General features: G+C 42.0%; 1 protein-coding gene across 23 annotated transcripts in view; it reads right to left on the bottom strand.

Annotated features, from left to right (window-relative positions):
* Nucleotides 1–19,349, bottom strand: part of FOXP1 (forkhead box P1) — a 627,865-nt gene that overhangs the window by 296,305 nt on the left and 312,211 nt on the right. The window contains exon 6 of one of the 23 annotated variants that reach the window (XM_061397368.1): nt 9,123–9,220. The exons of the other annotated variants lie outside the window; for them this stretch is intronic. The gene's annotated coding sequence lies outside the window, so the exon portion shown is untranslated. The remainder of the gene's footprint in view (nt 1–9,122; nt 9,221–19,349) is intronic. 23 annotated transcript variants of the gene reach the window in all.

Here is a 19,349-nt window from a genome sequence, read left to right as displayed (position 1 = left end):
AAGAAGAGATAACCAGTTAAAACACAATGTGCTTTAAACTGTACCACATTTTAGAAAGGAAACAGCCGTAAGTCAAGAATGATAAAATAAGAGTGGGGTCTGAGGGAATGTATTTAAATGAGGTGAACAGGATAAGTGACATTTAAGTCAAGGTAGAAGGGGCGAGGTCCAGCCTGCATGCCTGGCTTTTAGCCCTGGCTCCAGCCAAGAAGACTGGAAAACCACAGTCATGATTTCCTCCCTGGGCAGGAGTAAACCCCAGATCAGTACAACCAGCCTGTCCTGGGACTAACAACCACTGCAACACAAGAACAAAACAACAAAAAAGAAGCTACTTTATTCTTAATGTGCCAGAGACTCTATTTCTCATTAAACCCTTAAAATAACCCTAGAAGATGCATACAGTTACTATTTCCCTCTCATTGGTAAGGACAATGAGGCTCAGAGAAGTTAAGTGACCCATTCTTGGCCACACTGAAGCTAAGTGGTGGAGTACAAACGCAAACCCAGTTCTGATCAGGACACCTGATTCTTGGTACATCATATTGGCATCCACCTGCTGTCAGGAATGACTGTCAGCATGAGCCCCAGATGCTCACACTGGAGTCCTGAATCCTGATGCTGGAATGGAAGGGCAATCCGCCGAACTCAAAGACATAAAGATGTGAATGATTGGCTCCGCTCAGTTTGCAGAGCGAGGGACCTTCAGAAGCAGAGATGGCTGAGGAAGAAGAATTAACACCACGGCCCCCTTATTTTTCCAATCTCTGCTGTATTACTATTCACAAGACTCTCTGGGTAGCTATACAGCTCTTCCCTCTAATGAGGGCCATGGAACTTGGGACTAGCCTTCTCTAGAAATAAACTTGTTGATCCTGCTCTGTACCAGGACTATATCAAAACCATAGGCTACCTGAAATTTTGGTGGGGGGAATTGTTTTAAATCTCCAGATGATGAGCTTGGGGCCACAGGGGTCCACCTGCCCTGGAGAGAAGAGTCTCCCCACCTTAGCACTATTGATATTTTGGTCAAGTAAACTCTTCACTGCAGGAGTTGTCCTGTGCATTGGAGGAGTTTGGCAGAGTCCCTAGATGCCAGCAGCACCACAGCCACCACAGGTGTGACACCAAAAATATCTCCGGGTATTGCCCAATGTTCCTAGGTGGGAAAAGCTGCTCCTGGTGGAAAACTATTCATCAAGAGAAATGCTGCCCAAAAGAACTTTCTGTAATGATGGAAGGTTCTAGACCTACACTATCCAATGGAGTCACCCGAGGCAACCAAGCACTTGACATATGGCTAGTGAAATCACGGAACTACATTCTTAAATTTATGTAATTTTAATTAATTTAAATTTAAATAGCCACACACATCTAGGGGCTACTCTATCTTGGACTGTGCAATTTTAGAAGTGTCACAAATTCTCCATATTCATGAGAATCTGATCCTCAGCAGATGGGTATTTGGTTCCTAGTTCAAGATTCTATATATTAATTTTTAATTAAAAATCATATCTTCTCCTCCATGGAAATCAACAAACTCTCTCAAACTTAGCAGTTTTGGTCCTGACTTAAAAAAACAAAAAATCCATTCTTAAAAGCATTAGTCTTTTCCAATAAATAAATAAATAAATAAAAATCCATTCTTGCTGTGAATCTAAATTTATACAAATTTTTGCTTAATTTTTACATAAATTCTAATCACAATTTTGATGAGAAGTGCAGATTTAAGTGAATAATCTGAGTGAGAGATTTATGCTTGTGGATTTGAACCAAGCATACTCCTTAAGTAGCCACTTGGAAGACAATTTTTTTTTTTTTTACCGTCAGAAACATGTAACCGCTACTCTCTTCAAGACACGTTGCCTGTAAACCAGGTGTTGGGACATGCCTGCTCTCCTGGAGAAAATGCCCTCTCCACCAACTCAAATAACGCACACAATCTGGAACGAGAGTGACATTCTGAAAGATTTCTTACACAGAAACATCCCTCTACCCTATCACTCCCCTGAAAACTCCAAACTACACACATTCAGGTGGAGCTTTCCCCCGTAGCTCCAAGTGTGATGAATTTTTCAGCTTAGGGAGAAAGATTAGTATTGATGTAACAAAGTGACTGTAAAACCAGCTGTACGACATCATAAATACATCACAGCTGTCAGGATGTTTCTTTCACAATGCACAAATATAGAAGCAAAGATCACTTGGCGTGGGGTGGGGGGCCCGGGGGGAGGCGCACAGGGCGTTAGTCATTCCCAAACCTGAGTGCAGGGTGCGAAACATCCAGAACTATGGCTGTGAACAGAAAGCTGAGCCATCTACGAAATATTTTCTTGGGTGATAAACAGAGAGCTTGAGATGGGATAAAGCCTGATGATGAAGAAAGTAAACACAGTGTGTTTGAAATACCCATCATCTCTTGATACAAAGCAATTTCAGCTTTAGCAATACTGTGAGAATCCAAAAATGCATTGTCATTCTTAGTAATACTGAGAACAATAAAATCCATATCCTAAGCTGGGCACAGCCTAGATTTTAGGTTGACCTTCGGTGGTCAGGTATGAAGTGTTACTCCATATACAGACAGCTCTGGGTAGCTACTCAACATCATTGTAACTTCTTCCCACCCTCCCACTACTCTTCAAGCTGAAAAAAATGAGATATCTCCTTCCCAGATTTTTCTGCACCTAGGGACAGACATCTAACTTAATTCCGGCCAAAAAATATGAAGGGGGGGTGTGTGAAATATTTTTCTCCGCTTTGATTAGAAGAAAGGAACAAATCTCTCTCTTTGGTTGTCCTCTTACCCACTTAGTGCTTTACAAGTAAATATGTACAAAGGTGATGCCTGGAGCTTTAGCAGCCATCCTGTATCCATGAGGGGAAAGTTAAAGGAATCACCAATATGCCAACCCAGCAATCAGATATTACTGAAGTAAGGAACCAATCTTTGGAAGGCCTACTTACAGATTTCTGAGCAAGTAAATCATAAATAGCCTTGTCTTTCAGCCACTGCTAATGAGGTTTCCTATCAGTAGTAGGTGAAAACATGCTTATCAGTATATCCTAAATCCCAGGAATGACAGACAGAAATCCCTTCCTTGAGGAAACTGGACTAACCAAGTATAATTAGTGATCTTCCCTGGAACCTAAGATGGTTCCCCATTTCACCGGAGACCTTGTCACTAGAGAGTATGATTCTTAGTCTTTAGAAGATCTCAAACAGAAACACCACCACTTCATATCTACTTGCATGCCAACTCCTCACAAAGCTTTGACTCAAGTGATTTACTACCCTCACCCTCTCTCTACATGGGAGGTACAAGGATCATCCCAACTTCTGAGTGGAAGAAGGAGTAGAGAGAGGAGAAACAAAATGTCCGAGGCCAACAGATTTACAGAAAACTTGGTCACACGGTAGGAAAATGATTACGCATGGCCCCAACTGCAAAATGTGGACAGCCCCACCCACTGATCATTTTTTGTCCTAAGACATAACAGCATCGTCTGAGCTTAGAGCACAGGCCACACATGGTCATTTGTGCTGTGCCTGGATAAGCAGATGCTTCAGCTGTAACTGTTTCTTCAGCTCAAGATGTCAAGGACAACGGATGTTCCCTGAGAGCAAGAACACTAAAGACACCCTCATGAGCAGGCACAGATGTCACTTCGGTGTTGGCTGTCACTGTGTCCTGGAGGGAAAAGGTCGGGCCTGTGACACAGTGTGGGGACAGGGCCTGGCTAGGTGGCCTGCAGCTTGGGGAATTTAGAGACATCGGACAGTCTACTTGGCTTTGAAATTCTTGGCTCTGTGATCTTGAGTTAACTAGCTTGACATCTCTGAACCTCAGGTTTCCCATCTCTAATACAGAAATAATAAAAGTAGACAAACTTTCTGTGTTGCAAAAGTTACATGTAAATGATACATGCCAAAGTTCTCACCTGGTACACAGTACATGCTCAGAAATTAGTTATCCTCAGTGTAATCATCATCAGTACCGAATGATAATGAATTGCAAAATTACCACAGAGGGACTAGCACGTGAACGTGCATGCTAAGTCATTCAGTCGCGTCTGACTCTTTGTGATCTCATGGGCTGTAGCCTGCCAGGTTCCACTGTCCATGGCATTTTCCAGGCAAGAATACTGGAGTAGGTTGCCATATACTCCTCCAGGGAATCTTCTTAACCCAGTGACTGAACTCATGTCTCTTGCGCCTCTTGCATTGGCAGGTGCGTTTATACCACTACCGCCACCTGGGAAGCCCAGAAGGGACTAGCATAGTGTTTAACACATGCTAGATGTTCAATGAATGCTCCTTCCCTGGTTTTCCACCCCTCTTTCCTCCACACATCACTCATAGGTTTAGTTCTAATGTGAGGTATCTATCACGATTTTTAAAACTACTAAGGAATACATCCCACTAAAATGGTCTTGGCCTTGACGTTATGCTGGATACAAAGATAAAACATCAACTGACATAAGCTTTGTATGTAGCAAATATGCTAAACAAAGACTATATGTGTCTACTTAAAAATACAATTAAATATGTCATATTGACATTTAATTTTTTCCTATATTATACATGTAAGAATACCCCTTCTATTTACTGAATTTCTGTGTATTGAGAATGGATGTAATTTTAATTAAAAAAAGAAAACATTCGTTCCTAGTTCAAATTTCTTGCTATAAACATGGACTCCTTAAATAATCTGGAGGAAAAGATAGTATTTTTTTTAAAGACAAAAAAGATTAAAAATGCCTACTTTCTACCCTCTTGGTTTTCTAATAGATGATCATTTGCCAGGACCATAAATGGCAACAAATCTGTAAGAAATTAAGGAAAAAACAAACAATTTCTAAACATTTAACTAACCTTATCCCCTTGCCCTTAATAAGTTACTGTTCCCTGTTTTTCCTGCTTCCAGACTTTCTCTTCTCAACCAGAAATACATTCTTCCCCTTGGCTTCAACCATACACTTCTTGCCCTAGTAGTATCTCAGGGGACATGTTTAAGTCCTTTGTGGTGTGAATCAAATCTACAGATGGGACGGGAATGCAGAAATAAATAACCCACTAAGAGTCATGACCACTGGACTGACCTTATGCATGGAGGTTTTGTGGACTGGCGTTTGCTAAAAGTTTCTCCTTTTTGGTTGGCTGGCCTCAGAGAGCCCTGTGAATGCCAGGACTTAGGATAAGCAATGACATACTTAACTGTTACATATTAATGTTCATGATAACGCAATCTTTCATTTGGGTGATTTAAAAGTCCCTCTAGTCTGACTTACAGTTAGATATACACTGAATGCTTCATCAATCATAACCATTTTTATTCTCAATCTTGTGCAAAAATACCAGAGAAAGTGAATCTCAACTACACACTGAAGAGGGTTTTTCTATTAGCCCTGAAAAATTTCTCTCTTGTCATTTATACACTGGATTCCCACAGTTTCTGCAGCAATCTCTTCACCTGCATCTCTCACGACAGCAGATCTTATCTGCAGAGGTGAAAGGAAAGCCATGTTCCTCTCTCCTCTCTAGGAGCAAATCTGCCATATCTTAGAGAAGAAAGCATTCCTCACTTTTGAACTAGACAAAATGCCCAGCACCTTGACATGTGAAATGCTTGTGAACAAGCAGCTTGAGAAGGTCACAGCAACTTGGACTGAACTTAAAAGGGGGATTTAGAACTCACTCACCCCAAGAACCAGTGAGCTTACTCCCATCAAGCAGTGAGTCAAGGATCACACCTACCCCTAATAAAGGCACTTGAAAGCAAGTACATCCCCTTTCCATTCATGTAAGGGCTTGTCACAGTTTCATGGCCAAAATCTTCCCACAATTAACCTTGGACCTACAGACCATAAGGCAAATCAAAACGAAGGCAGTGATGAAACCAGGCACCTTCCAGCTTGGCCTGATTCTACCACAACTGCGTTTATCTTCTAAATTAGAAACACAAGACTTTTTTTAGGGAAGTACATAATGGCTTCTTACCAATCCTGCATGATTCTCACATGCAATACACAAATAAATGCAACCACACACACACATACCAATCTGTTCCCCCCAAATTCTCTGCATGGGGTAGAAATTAAGCCTATCCCTCTAAAATAATTTTTTTTAGTCTAACGTATATTCAATATTTATTTTCTGATTTTATGACCTTTCTTTTATTCTCAAATGGTCCCATCTTAACAATCTCCTTTTAGACTAATAAATTTATGTTTTTATTCCTAGGTCATTTATAGGTTGATCTCTTGAGGCAAGGAAACATTAAATTATTGGAACTCAGTCTAGAGATGTTTCCAGGGTAAAGGTTCTCTGTTTATTAGCAGAAGTAATGCACTTGACTAATTTGACTTGTAAGTCTGATAAAATCTCCCTGGAAAAAAGTGATTGTATTATGATGAATAATCCTTTGAGGTGAAAAATGAGAAACATCCACATTGGGTTTTATTATATATTAATTTTAACAGGGTCTGAAAAGAAACTCAAGTAAGCCATCTTTTAGATGCTAGAAAATGGCAAACTTCCGCGCAAACTACATGCAAGAAGTAATTAAAGTAAATGAACATGAAATTAAACAGCACCCCCATAAAGTAGGATATAAAAGAAAAGATTATTAGAAAAAAAAAAAAGATTGTCTTCCTGCTCTATATTAATGTCATGAACTGTGCATTTATTCTATTTCTCTTTTATTATTTGATGATGGGTTTTTAGAGCTTGGGTTTTCTTAGAACTTTGCTGGAGAAAAGTCTTCAGTAGTAAGCTAGCCAGAGGTCTGGGTATATTATTCCATCCTTCCCAAGGACTTAACTACTAGATGAGCCGTACAAGATAAAGGTAGGTTCATCAAACTTCCTGTGATGTAACGCTGGAAGGTTTCCCGACCCCATCAATGACAGACTCAAAATCCTGGTTAGAAAGGAGGTCCTAAAGCTACAAAAAGCAAGAGTGCACAACAAAACTCTCTCCAACTCTTCAACAAACCCTCGTATTGATGTAGAATCCAGGGACAGCTGGTACTTGTTGAATTTGGGGAGCTATCCAGAATCCATTTGTACTTCAATTTCTTTTTGGGGAATTACCCTTCCCCACCCTTGTTGCAAGCAAGGTGGAATTCCTCAGTCAGGTCCCCTGACTTCTCATAGCCATGGGGAGTTAACACAAACTAGGACAATTGATTTGTCTCAGTAGACTGATGTATGGACAGAAAAATGTTTGGGGAGCACTGATCTCAGCAGTGACATTCAAACTGCCTATATGTGGGAACTATCCCCTATCCTTTCTCAATCTTCTGTCCACTCTGTGACCTTCTGTGTACTCCTCCAATAAACCTTTTCCCTTTAAGTTGGTCAGAGATCAACTCTGTTGCTTATAACCAAAGAATTCAGCCAATATGTTGGGGGAGATCCTTGCTTGACACTGGCTCAAAAAGAAAGCTGAGCTAAATGAATCCACACTTAGCATAAGGGACAAGATGTGATACTGTGCTCCTATGTTATTTATGGCTGCTCTTAAATTCAAGGTAAAATTGTAACCAAAGGTTGTTTAAAAAACAAAAAAAGACTAGCATTCAAATCTGCAAATCAAGAAATTTCTTTCCAGTTTTTTGTAGCAGTTTTAGAGATTCAAAAATCTACAAAATGAGTTGAAAGAGAAAGTTTCTAGATGTAGAAAGATGAAGCCATTGGGCCACATGCATATCCAGTGAGGGGACTGGCTTCTTCATCTGGACTTCCAGAAGCCACCACAAACCCTATTTGTATTTGGGTGTTTCTCAGGTGTCATGGTGAAAAGGACACGGACTTTGGAACCAGGCAGCCCTGAGTGCAAATGCTTGTCCATTCCCTTAGCAATTCTGTGACTCTGAGCAAATTATTGATATAGCATCTTGCTGGACTTCCGTTCTCCGATCTACAAAATGGACAGTGGCCCTGTTTGTAACTCTTAACTAGTCAGCAAGTGCAGAAGCGACCTCAAACACAAAACTCTAGTAGTCTGGATGCAAAGTAAGCCCTCAACAAAATGGTGATAATGATAACTGTGCCCGAGTTGATCTATGGAGCACCTACTCTGTATCTCACGTGCTCTGGGGCACACAAAAATAAAGTTACATAGGTTCTTACCTTCAGGCAAGAATTTGTGGCTTTCAAATTTGAAAAGAATGCACTAAACTACAGAGCAGACTTGAACAAAGGTTATAATGAAATACAAACACACACTTGTGGGAGCCCAGACAAAGGAGTGAGTCACATAGGCTGGGTTCAATTGAAAAAGGCTTCACAGAAGTGATATCTGAGCCAAGCCTTGAAGGATGAGTAGGATGTTAATAGGCAGGGGGAGGTGGGAGTGGGAAGAGGAGGACTGGCATCCAAAGCCAAAGGAAGCAATAATATGAGCTGCACAAGTTCAAGAGCAGGGCAACAACAGGGCAGAAGAAATGGGTTGATGTAAGCTCCACAGGGCCAGGGACCAAGCCGGAGTCTATCACTCCGAGAAGAGGGCCAGTCCCACCAGAGGCACCTAGTTATTCCACAAGGCCCTGGGAAGAGGAACAGACAACAGACAGATGGGGCCAAGGCACAGAGCCTTGACGGCCACACTAAGGAGCCAAGTCTCCATCCTACAGTTCAGGAGGCAATGACAAGACAGAAAATAAGAGAGAGACTTCAGAGGTTAAAGAAACAGGGCTTCACTGCAAGCATGTGAGGGTGGGGACATGAGAAAAGAGGGGAGTTGTTATTAGATTTTAAGTCTGGGAACTCATTTATTAAACTGAAATGATTCTGGGTCCAGAACTATTACTGACCATATCAGCAAAGTAGAGTTTGACCACAGAGAAACCTTTCCATCAAGAACCCTAAGAATGGCATGATCTGCCACCAGACAGAATGAGCACATCATCCAAAGCCTGTCAGTGAAAATCAGGAGCTCAGCCTTAAAGCATGACTGTGTGATCCCATGCAAGTTACTTCACCTCTCTGTGTCTTTTGTTTTACTATCTATAAAACAGGGTCAACAGCAACACATCTTTATAAGGACTAAGAGAGAAGACAGACATCATGGATCCAGAATGGCTCCTGGCACAGGCAACGTGCTCCATAAATGTTACCTGCTTTTTTCCGATGGTTTTCCTTATGGTTGTCTACCAAGAATGAGGAAGAACAGGTCCTAGGCTCCCAAATGACTGTTTCCAACTCTAGGATCCAACTGTTGAAAGAAAAGTGACTTCTTTGGCATTGGTGAGTCCAGTCAACTCCCAACTTTGTGCAGATAGAATAGATGCTTTGTGAAGGGGCCCATGGTAAGAAAAACTAACACAAATAGGTTTACGGTCAAACAAAAGTGGCCACATACCAACAAAATGTCTATATACAAGACAGCGTCTTGTCACTGAGCGCTGCATGTGAATCCACAGACACCGTGGGCAGTGTCTCCCAGGAGGACTTGACCTGAGAGTCATGTCCAAGTCCTTTAAGAAAAGGGAGCCTACACTGTCTGCTTCCCAAGAAAGCAAACGCAGGGGCTATGGCGGGGAGAGCCCTGCTAGAGGCTCCAGAAGCCACCCCGTTAGGGAGGGAAGGGGGAGGACAAGGTGAGGAAGGGACAGCAGGGGACTAGCCACGGATATTTTCTAAAACTCAAGTCAAAGGGAAGAGATGAATGAGGGAATGGGCTGTCAAGCCAGGTTGATTGTTCTTGTTTTCATCAGAGGGCTTTGTGGCTGTTTTATCAAAAAATATTAACATAATGGTCAATTTCTGTCAATTCCTCTCCATGTCTGTGTTTTACCCTTTGGGATAGAAGTTCACTAAGCTTTCATATGTTACTAAATACTGAGTGCAAAGTTAACTAATTTAGTTATTTCTGCATCATATTTGGACTATATTTCTAACTCACGATTTAGGGTGAAAATAAGATTGAAACTCAACAGAAAATAAATAGTAAGAAAGGGATTCCCCAGGTGGCTCACTGGTAAAGAATCTGCCTGCTAGTGCAGGCGGCATGGGTTCCATCCCTGGATGGGGAAGATCCCCTGGAGAAGGAAATGACATCCCACTCCAGAATTCTTGCCTGGGAAATCCCATGGACAGAGGAGCCTGGAAAGTGACAGTCTATGCAGTTGCAAAAGAATCGGACACAACTGAACAACTAAACCACAACAAGGCAACAGTCATTAAAAAGGTGACCCTGGTTTTGGGTATGACCTGTATGGGTGGTTACAAAAAATGAAAAATGTCTCAAGGCTCAAATGTACAATTCAGTTGATTTTCATTTTTCCCACGCTGAAAATATAAGCAAGAATGCACCTACAATATAGGAAGGTGACACAGGTTAGATTCACTGGGTCTCATTAAATTTAAAATGAGATCTGCCCCACCCAGGGCAGAAACCGATCACAGAGAACGAGTGAAATGGGCAGATGAAGCACACTGGAGATGGCGCGCTGGAGGTGCAGCAACGTCACCATTTTCAGGTGGCCGTCAAACTGCCAGAGGTCCGAGAGGACCTTGAAAAGGATCCGGGGCCAGCAGTCGTCCACTTTCCTATTTATTAAACAGCAGAGATAACCGGAAAGGTGAGGTAAAACCTGAATTAGAATTTAGATATATTACCTCTCTGTAATCATGAGGTTTCAACTCTACACCATCTAAGTGCAAATTGCTTATAAAGTTTGGAATGTGTTAAACCATTAACTGCATTTCTTTCTTTTGGCTATCTTTTTAGACTAAGCAGGAGTTCCCTGAGCACATTAAGGTAAAACAGAAAGAGCCCCTGATAATACAGTTCAAGATAAGACGGGTGTTACACAACGTATCATTTACACCTTTTAAAGTAATGTAGGGCCCTTGTGAAAAACCTTATGACTCAAAACGCGCAATTCAGTTGATTCTGTATCCTATACTTAATAAATCTATATAAATAATGCTACTTTTTATAAATTATCACCAAGTTTCAACACAATATAAAACACACTATCAAAAGAAAACCTTAGGTTATTTTTTTTCCAACTTTAGCTTCCAGTTCTGCAATTTGCAACTAAGACCAATTCTTATAGTTTCACACATTTAAGTAGGAAAACATCAAATTGAGCAAAAGGCTGAAGCCCAGGAAAAAGATTTTTCCTTCTGAAAGAAATGGACCCAAGTAATACAACAAAATCTACAGTTGCTAAGGTTTGGTATGATGCTATGATTGACAGGATATTTTTTTCCACTCCTTAGGTATCAACATCTACATACCCACAGTACAAGAAACACAGACTAGCAAGACAGATTATCATGCTCTGTAGACTAAAGCTGTGTTTCTGAGAACTCATCTACGACGACTATAAAAATATTCACAGACTTCAAAATAACTATGTCTCTTGGCCTGATATTCAGCCCAGGCAAGAAAGACCACTGTAGTTACCAAGGGGAGGCAGGCACAAAGATGCTGTGAACTACCTTCATCTGGATCATCACGGGTTCAAAACAAAGCCCATTAGCATTGACTACAGAATATTCATCATTTCTCAGTAAGAAGACACACATACACACATTACCTGGAAATATACTTTTGAAACTGCCCTTGCACACATCTTGATGGGTAACTAACATTTATTATCTCATTCTTCTATTTGTTCACTCAACAAATATTTGTCAGATGTCTACTACATATCAGACATAGAATGCCAAGACTCTAAGAAAGCTATGAACCCAGGCTGCACCTTGACTGTCAAAGCTGTGGTGTGGGAGAGAGAAATAAATAAGCAATATAATTTTTATACTCATGGTATACTTCCAACATCAAATTTATGTATTAGAGAAAGAGGGTGCCCTTTAAAAGAAAAAAAAAGTCAGTGGATCAAAAGCATCATTAATCACTGTCTCTTTTAAATTAAAAGGTTCGCAAAAAGGTGGGCACAGAACCAACGTGGGAAACAAATCACTCCCCTTGCTGAGTGAGGGTCAGAGTCTAAATGGGAGAGTCCCTGGTATTTACCCAGCTCATCTCCTGTGTAATGGATTTGGAGAAGAGATTTCCGCTGGGGCTCTGCTCATTTGAGGCTTGGCTTTTGCTTTTTAAAAATGACACTTGGGTGATTACTGTAGTATTGTGACAGGTTTTAGAACTAAACCTCCTGAGTGTTTTTCTCAGTAAGGTTCTTGCTTTCATGAGGTGACCTGGGACATCTTGAGTCACTACAAAGGTACCTGGTTAATGAGCCTCAGGCTGGATCTTTTGGATGGTCTCGGGACTCCCTTGACAAAAGGGCTAGACTTTGGAAAGAAAACACAGACCCTGCACAGTGTACCTGGGGAGGACTGGTCACACAGTGGTTGAAAGAGCTAAGCAAACGCCCAAAGAGAGTCCTTTAAAATCAGGAAGAGTTCAGCAAGGAGCATTCGAGATCAGCATTTTCCACCTGCCTTGCTCTCCGGAACACCTCATCCAAACCACTGTGGGAAGAGTAGGTCAGGGTGAAGGCAGATAAAGCCTGGAGTTTGCTTCTGTGTACACACAGCAGAGGGAACTCAGTCTTGGACAGAGTCAGACTTCCTGTTTGGTGGAATACCAGCCCAGGGGGACTTACATATGTTTAAAAACTGAGATAAAGCAAAGAACCTAGTCTATGAAATATCCTGAAAGCTGGGAATTTCAATAGCTGGTGGGCAAGGGTAACCATAGTTAGAACTTGGTGAGTTGGGGTTTTATTGTTGTTTATTACAAACTTTGCTGCCTAATCAGGCTGGGGCTTGTTTTGAAAAGCTCCCAATCTTCTGAAATGCCTATGATCATGGAGAGAGCTACCCAGGCCTTCCTCATACTTTTATATTAGTTGGAAAGCTTATATTTATCACTCTTTAATGGTCTCCTGTATTTTAATAAATGTATCTGTGTTATAAAGGGTAGGTGGTGATAAATCCTCTTTTGTACACTCATATTAGTCCTAATGATGACAGCCACTGTTTATTGGGTGTATATTATGAGCTGGTTCAGGGCTAAATGCTTCACATACCTTCTCAGGCTTCTCCCAACTCTATGGTTGGCCCTACTCTTGTTATTCTTTTTAAAGTTGAGAAAACCTGAGACCAAGGTCAGACGGACAGAGTAGAAGAGCTGAGATTTGAAACTACCAAACAGGCGTTTAACCAGAACTTCTTATGCTTAATCCATAACATAATTAATCCTGCACTTCATCTTAGCCAAAAGGCCAAGAAGCGACCACATAATTAACCCTGAATAGAATGAAGTTGGGAAGGACGGTTGGAGATGGGGTAAGGAGAGGCAGTTTCAAACCCATACCCAGTGGACCTCGCTAGCTGCTTATACAAACTTCACTCACCCTCCTTCTTCTAGCACCAGCATCCCAACTTTGTTTGGGCAGCAATGTGCTCAATTAAAATACCTGCAGTTTTATGCTCTCATGTCACTGGAAATAGGTAAGCAACACAGTCCTGGCCAATGACATATAAGAAAGGGCATGTCTTCCAAAGAAGACAAATCCAGGAAGATCTATTCCATTTTACAAAAAAGCACAATCTGGAGAGAAGGGATGTCTTTGTCCTTTGCACTTTCGTGCCTGGAAACACACCCTGGATATCTAAGCAGCCACCTCATGACGCTGAGAATAGAAGTGCTAGGCTAAAGATGACGGGGGCTGACAAGCAAGAAGCAGTCGAGGTTTGGAGGACCCCCTGACACAGGGACTCCAGTCATGGAGGGCCTACTTTGAGACTTCTAGACTTGTTGTATTAAACAAAATTCACCACCAACCAGTACTCCGACTGATTAAGCAGGGGACAACCAACTGTGGCCTGTAGGCCAAATGTGGAGCCTGACTGACTCAAGTTTTATTGTCACACAGTCACCACTGCTGAGTGAAGCATTATCTATGGCCACTTTCATGCAGCAGAACTGGACAGTTGTGGCAGAGACTGAAGAAGCTGCAAAAGCTACAATATTTGCTGTCGGGCTTTTTACAAAAAAGGTTTGCCAACCCCTGGATTAAGTCACTATAGTTAGGTTTTTGTTCTGTGCACCCACATTCAATCCTAATTGCAACATAGCCAGTCATGGAAAATTCCCAGTAAGTAAAGAATAAAAACGTTTGCTCTCTTACTCAATACATCAAGCCCCACCATGGGCCAGATCCTACGTGATGTGCTAGACATACAGAAGTAAATACGGTTCCTGACTCTTGTGGAATCAGCCATCTTTGGAGATAGTAATATACTAATAGCTTTTAAAAGAATCACATATAATTATAAGTGCTAGAGGAAAATACAGGATGCTATATAAACATGTAATTGGGGAACCTAACCTACTCTGGAAGAGTTAGGGAAATTGTTTGAAAAGGTAACAGTTGGGGCTTCCGTGGTCCAAAGGTTAAGACTTTGCACTTCCAAAACTGAGGGTACAAATTCGACCCCTGGTCAGGGAATTAAGAGTCCACATGCTATGTAGCCAAGTTAAAAAAAAAAATTTAAAGTATACATTGAAAACAAACAAATAAATAAATAAATTCACCCACTTAAAAAAAAAAAAAGTTACAGTTGCCTATGTTTCTTCATAAAACTGCTCCATTCACCCAGCTGCTAGTCACACACCAGCTACTCCTTGGTGGAGATTTAGCTCCTTTTCAAAGCTCCACTGCAACACTGTTTTAGAACAGCAGCTAGAGCACACTCAAAGGAAACCCAGAGTTTGAAAAGGCATCTCTCTAGAAAAAAAATCTTTTTGTGACTTAACACTTTCATATGAGTGTGAGTTAAGTCCAGTCAATGGTTTTTAAGAGGAAAAACCATTGGGGCATCTCTACCCAATAAACAATTTAATCTTCAATGTAATTTTTGTCAAGCCACCCACACCTGTCATCTTACCATGGGCACCCAACAGTCCCGGAGAACTGCCCTGGAATGATTTCTAGAGAAAAGAGACTACTGTGTGATAGGAAAGCAAGCATAAGTGATGTTTTCCAAAACACATTAATTGAGAAGATTCATGGAGTATTTGACAGTAAAGCACCAACAAATATAAAAGCTGTAATTCCAGAATGCAGTCCAATGAGGATGAGAAATGCAAGATTCCTCAAATTTTCACATCTGGAATGGAGAGGTATGAAGGGCCTTTCAGAGAAATCAGCTCAAACCTTACATTCTAATGCTCTGAAAACACTGCCACTTGGAGAGGATCTGATTGGGTTCTCTAATTGCTTTGGCACCCTTCCCTCATTCCTCTTCAGCTGCTTTGCTCAACAATGTATTAGAAGGGCAAGGAGGTTCCAGTGTTCTCGTCCTCAGCCTTCTAACTCTGGATTTCCAAGCACAAAACTGTCTGGTAAACAGTTAACAACGCTTTTCTTCAGTTGGATTACAGAACAACGCAACTGATTTTATTAGGTACTCTAAACAAGATCAAAAATAACTGTGCCATTTCATGCACTGGGTTCTGATCTACTGCTTTTACGTTCGTTACTGCATTTTATTTGCATAGCATCTTTCAAAAAATGGGTAGTTTTCCCTATTTTACAGATAAGGAAAGAAAAGCGCACAGAGGTCTAGCTTGCACAGAATGACACAATGAAACGTGCTGAGCGAGGACGCAGAGCCGGCTCGTCCGATTCAGAAACTCCACACCTCACCAATTCTACATCCAGAAGCTCCTCCATAAGCTTCAGGCAAGACCCGCCCTACTCGGTGAGGCATCAGCTCCAACTCCAGGAATCCAAAAGTGGGCAAGGAAACAGAGGAAGAGGAGAAAAATTCTGCTTTCTTTTCTCTCTCAAGAAGTTTCTGGACTGCTTCTCTTTGGTCTAACCACCACCACCATAATTTTGTTCAAAAGCAATGTGATCAGCCACGTTTATAGAGAACTGTGTTAGGGCTGTGCTAGGGACCTGCCACAACAGAAGAAAAATCGGCTGGGAGACAGAGTCCAGGAAATAAGAAAGATTCTGAAGGGATATTTCACCTCCCTGATATCAAAGAAGACCTGAAAACTGAAGAGGAAAAAAAAAACAAAAAACAAAAAAAGGCTCTGAGCTCCAGAAAACCCTTGGGAGTAACACTGGAGCCAAATCTATTATAACACAGGCAGCACCCTCTGCTTATACTTACTCATCCATTAACTCAGCTGCAGTCCCAAGAGTCAACGAAAAGGATTTCCTCTAGGAGGAAATAGCCAAATGTGAATCAAAAACCTAAGACACTAGGTGACTTGGCAAGTAACCTGTCTGTCTGTCCCTGTATCTCTCAAAGAGGCAGAGGAGAGAAAACATGCAACGTAGCAGAAAAGTAGCAGACTGGGGCTGGCAGGCTAGCTCTTGTCCCAGTGACCTGTGAGTTTGTTCACGGCACAATGATGATTTATACCAACAAGCATGAGCACATGCACTGCTGGGCTTAGTCCAGAAAAAAAAAAAAAAAACTGATAAAGAACGAAGGAAATGGAGAACAAAGTGCCAAACATGTGAGGATAAAACCTCATCAGAATCACGGAGGAAGAAGGGAGTGAAAAGCAAAGGTCACACCCTGAGTATCACAATCGTTGAATGCACACCTCAGGAAACAGGTGAGGGGACCAAAGTTGAGGCCGTGGAGATGGAAGGAATGACTCTGATGGCACCTAGACCAAAACAAGGCACCAAGTAAGGGGGACACTGCTAGCTGTGAAATCTACCACAGGGTGGTTCATTTTCACAACAGGGAAGAATTTAGTAGACCTGCAAGGATAGACAGAGGCAGAAACACAGGGAAGAAAGGAAGGAAGCAGCATTTAAGGTGCCTGAAATGGTGAAAATCGTGAGAAAAGGTAAGGAAGTCAGCTAGTCTGTGACTCACATGCGCAAACGGTCACAAATTTGGGCTTTTAATGTTCTCTCCAAATGAGATTTAACCTCCAGTGACAGAGACACCAAGACAGGATGGAATCCAATCCTTCATCAAAGAAATCTAATCTTCAGCACCCTGACTGGATCATATCATCTGAACACATCATAAGTAGTACTTCGGATAAATCATGTGAGTCCCCCTATTATATCATATGCATTATATGTTGTGTGCATGTGCAAACATTAACTTACTTAATGTAAACGTTAAAAAGATAAGGGAAATATCCTGAATCTGTATTTGCATTAGGTACATGTACATCACGGGCCTTGGAGCAATAAAAGTAGTCCAGGTTTTCTTTCTTTCAAAGAGATCCTACTTTCAAACATGTATGTGAAAGAGACACAATATTAGAAACATTTAAAGGAATGTACGGGCTTCCCTCTGGCTCAGATGGCAAATAATCCGCCTGCAATGTGGAAAACCTGGGTTTGATCCCTGGGTTGGGAAGATCCCCTGGAGAAAGTCATGGCAACCCACTTTGGTATTCTTGCCTGGAGGATCCCCATGGACAAGAGGAGCCTGGTGGGCTCCAGCCCATGGGGTCGCAAAGAGTCAGACACGATTGAGTGACTAAACACACAGCTAAGGGATGTACAGTAGATTCAGATGAAGAGAAATCAGAAGGAAAACCAAAGGGAACAGACCAACATCTAGATGCCATGGGACCATCTGCAACAGAAAGACACAGAAGTCTGCCCAAAGGGGGCTGCAAGGTGACTGCACACAGAACTGCATATGCAGATGGAAACATCAGATGTACCAATCACTTGGCTGATGTGGAGGACAGAACACAACAACTATTATAGAAGGAAGGACAAGGTCGTGCAGCTAAAAGCAATAATAGAGGCACAATTTGCAAAAGAGACAATGGGTACGGGCGGGGATGCCACTGTGAAGACAAAAGACGTCGAAGCAGGCAGAGAGGACTACTTCCGGTAGATGGGACTGACAGATTGTTGAGAAATGCCTGCAATGTAATAAATCTGAAATTATTTCAGCTTCTAAATTGCCATCAGTTAGATGAAGGAGGCAGAAAGTAATTTGAAAAGCTGGTACAGTCACATCACAGGGACTTAAGACGAAGTACCCCCGAGGCGCTTGGAAATCTACAAACACTATTTCAGAGATTCCAAAGGACTGGGAAAGCCCCAGAAGCCTGGGAGAGGTGGGGAAGGGTCAGGAAGCACCCCTCAAAAACGATGAGCCAAGTAATTAAAACTGCTCTTCTTCCCCATGCCAGGCAGATATGGAGAGGACACATCTTTTAGCCAGCACTCTGAGAGGAACAAGTTACCAGGCAACAACCAACAGAGTTTGCTGGAGACTCGCCATGCCAGCCCCTCCGACGGAGTGACAGGTCAGGTGGATAAAGGGGAAATAAGAGATGTAATCTTGTAGACTTCTGTTAGTCTCCTGATCCTGTCCCTGTGACATGTTCATCAACAGGCCAGGGAGATGCGAGGAGGCAGCCACACCCATCGGGTGGTTATCACTGGTGTGCTGTCAACCTGGGGACGCCTAACGAGTGACACTCCACAGGTGTCTACCTTGCCACCAGGATTATTTAATATCTCTATCATTGAGAGCTGAGAGAGCTTCCTGAGCCCAGAGAACCAGCCTGCAATCAAATCCCAGGGTCTCCCTATCGCTGTCCTCTATCACTACTTCTCTTATTACCCAAGATGTAGCCCTGTGTTTCACGTCTGCAGACTGAAGACAAAAATCTGGGCAGGTGACTGAACGCGGAGAGATGGATATATACGCTGCAGAGCTGCCATCCAGGCAGACCCCTGCTGGGCGCACAGCTACTCAGCGTGGTTTGTTTGCTTCATTTATTGGCACATGACAGTGCACACATACTCCAAGAAAGAAGATAAAATAATCCCAAGAGGCCTCAAACTCAGCGTGGACTCCGGGCTCCAAATCTCAGTCAGAAATCAGCTCGCAGATCTACAACTGCAAAAATCTTCTCCAAAAGATGAGCTTTTAGAGATCCAGTTCTGAACATCATCTTATAGACTGCCATTTCTGAAGAAACAACTGATCCCGATTCAAGATTTCCAGGAAACAAACAAAGGACCCCTCCAAGGCCCTACGAAAGTAACAATGAGATCATTACTTAATGGGGCAGGGAAAAAACGAAAGGGCAAAACTGAACTTAACGCATGTTCGTTTGACCTGGATTAGAAATAAAATTCCACTCTAAGAAGAAATTTTCAAAAAGCAGGTCCAAGAAGGTGGCCATACAGTTCATCCTATGGGGAACTCAGTTGATTCGGTCTCACGACTAGGCTCCCACCCGCTTCTAAGTCCCTCACTATAAACATTTACAAATTTCATCCCAGCATTAGTACTAAACAATATTCATTAAGAATCCCACCAAAGTGCAACATGTAAGTAAATCAAACCTTTGATGCTCTATTTTGCAAATTTCATGGGCCACTAGGGATAATTAAAAGGGC

This window comes from Bos javanicus, chromosome 22 (genome assembly GCF_032452875.1).
Source record: "Bos javanicus breed banteng chromosome 22, ARS-OSU_banteng_1.0, whole genome shotgun sequence".
NCBI lineage: Eukaryota > Metazoa > Chordata > Mammalia > Artiodactyla > Bovidae > Bos > Bos javanicus.
This window is presented reverse-complemented; position numbering and strand designations above follow the sequence as displayed.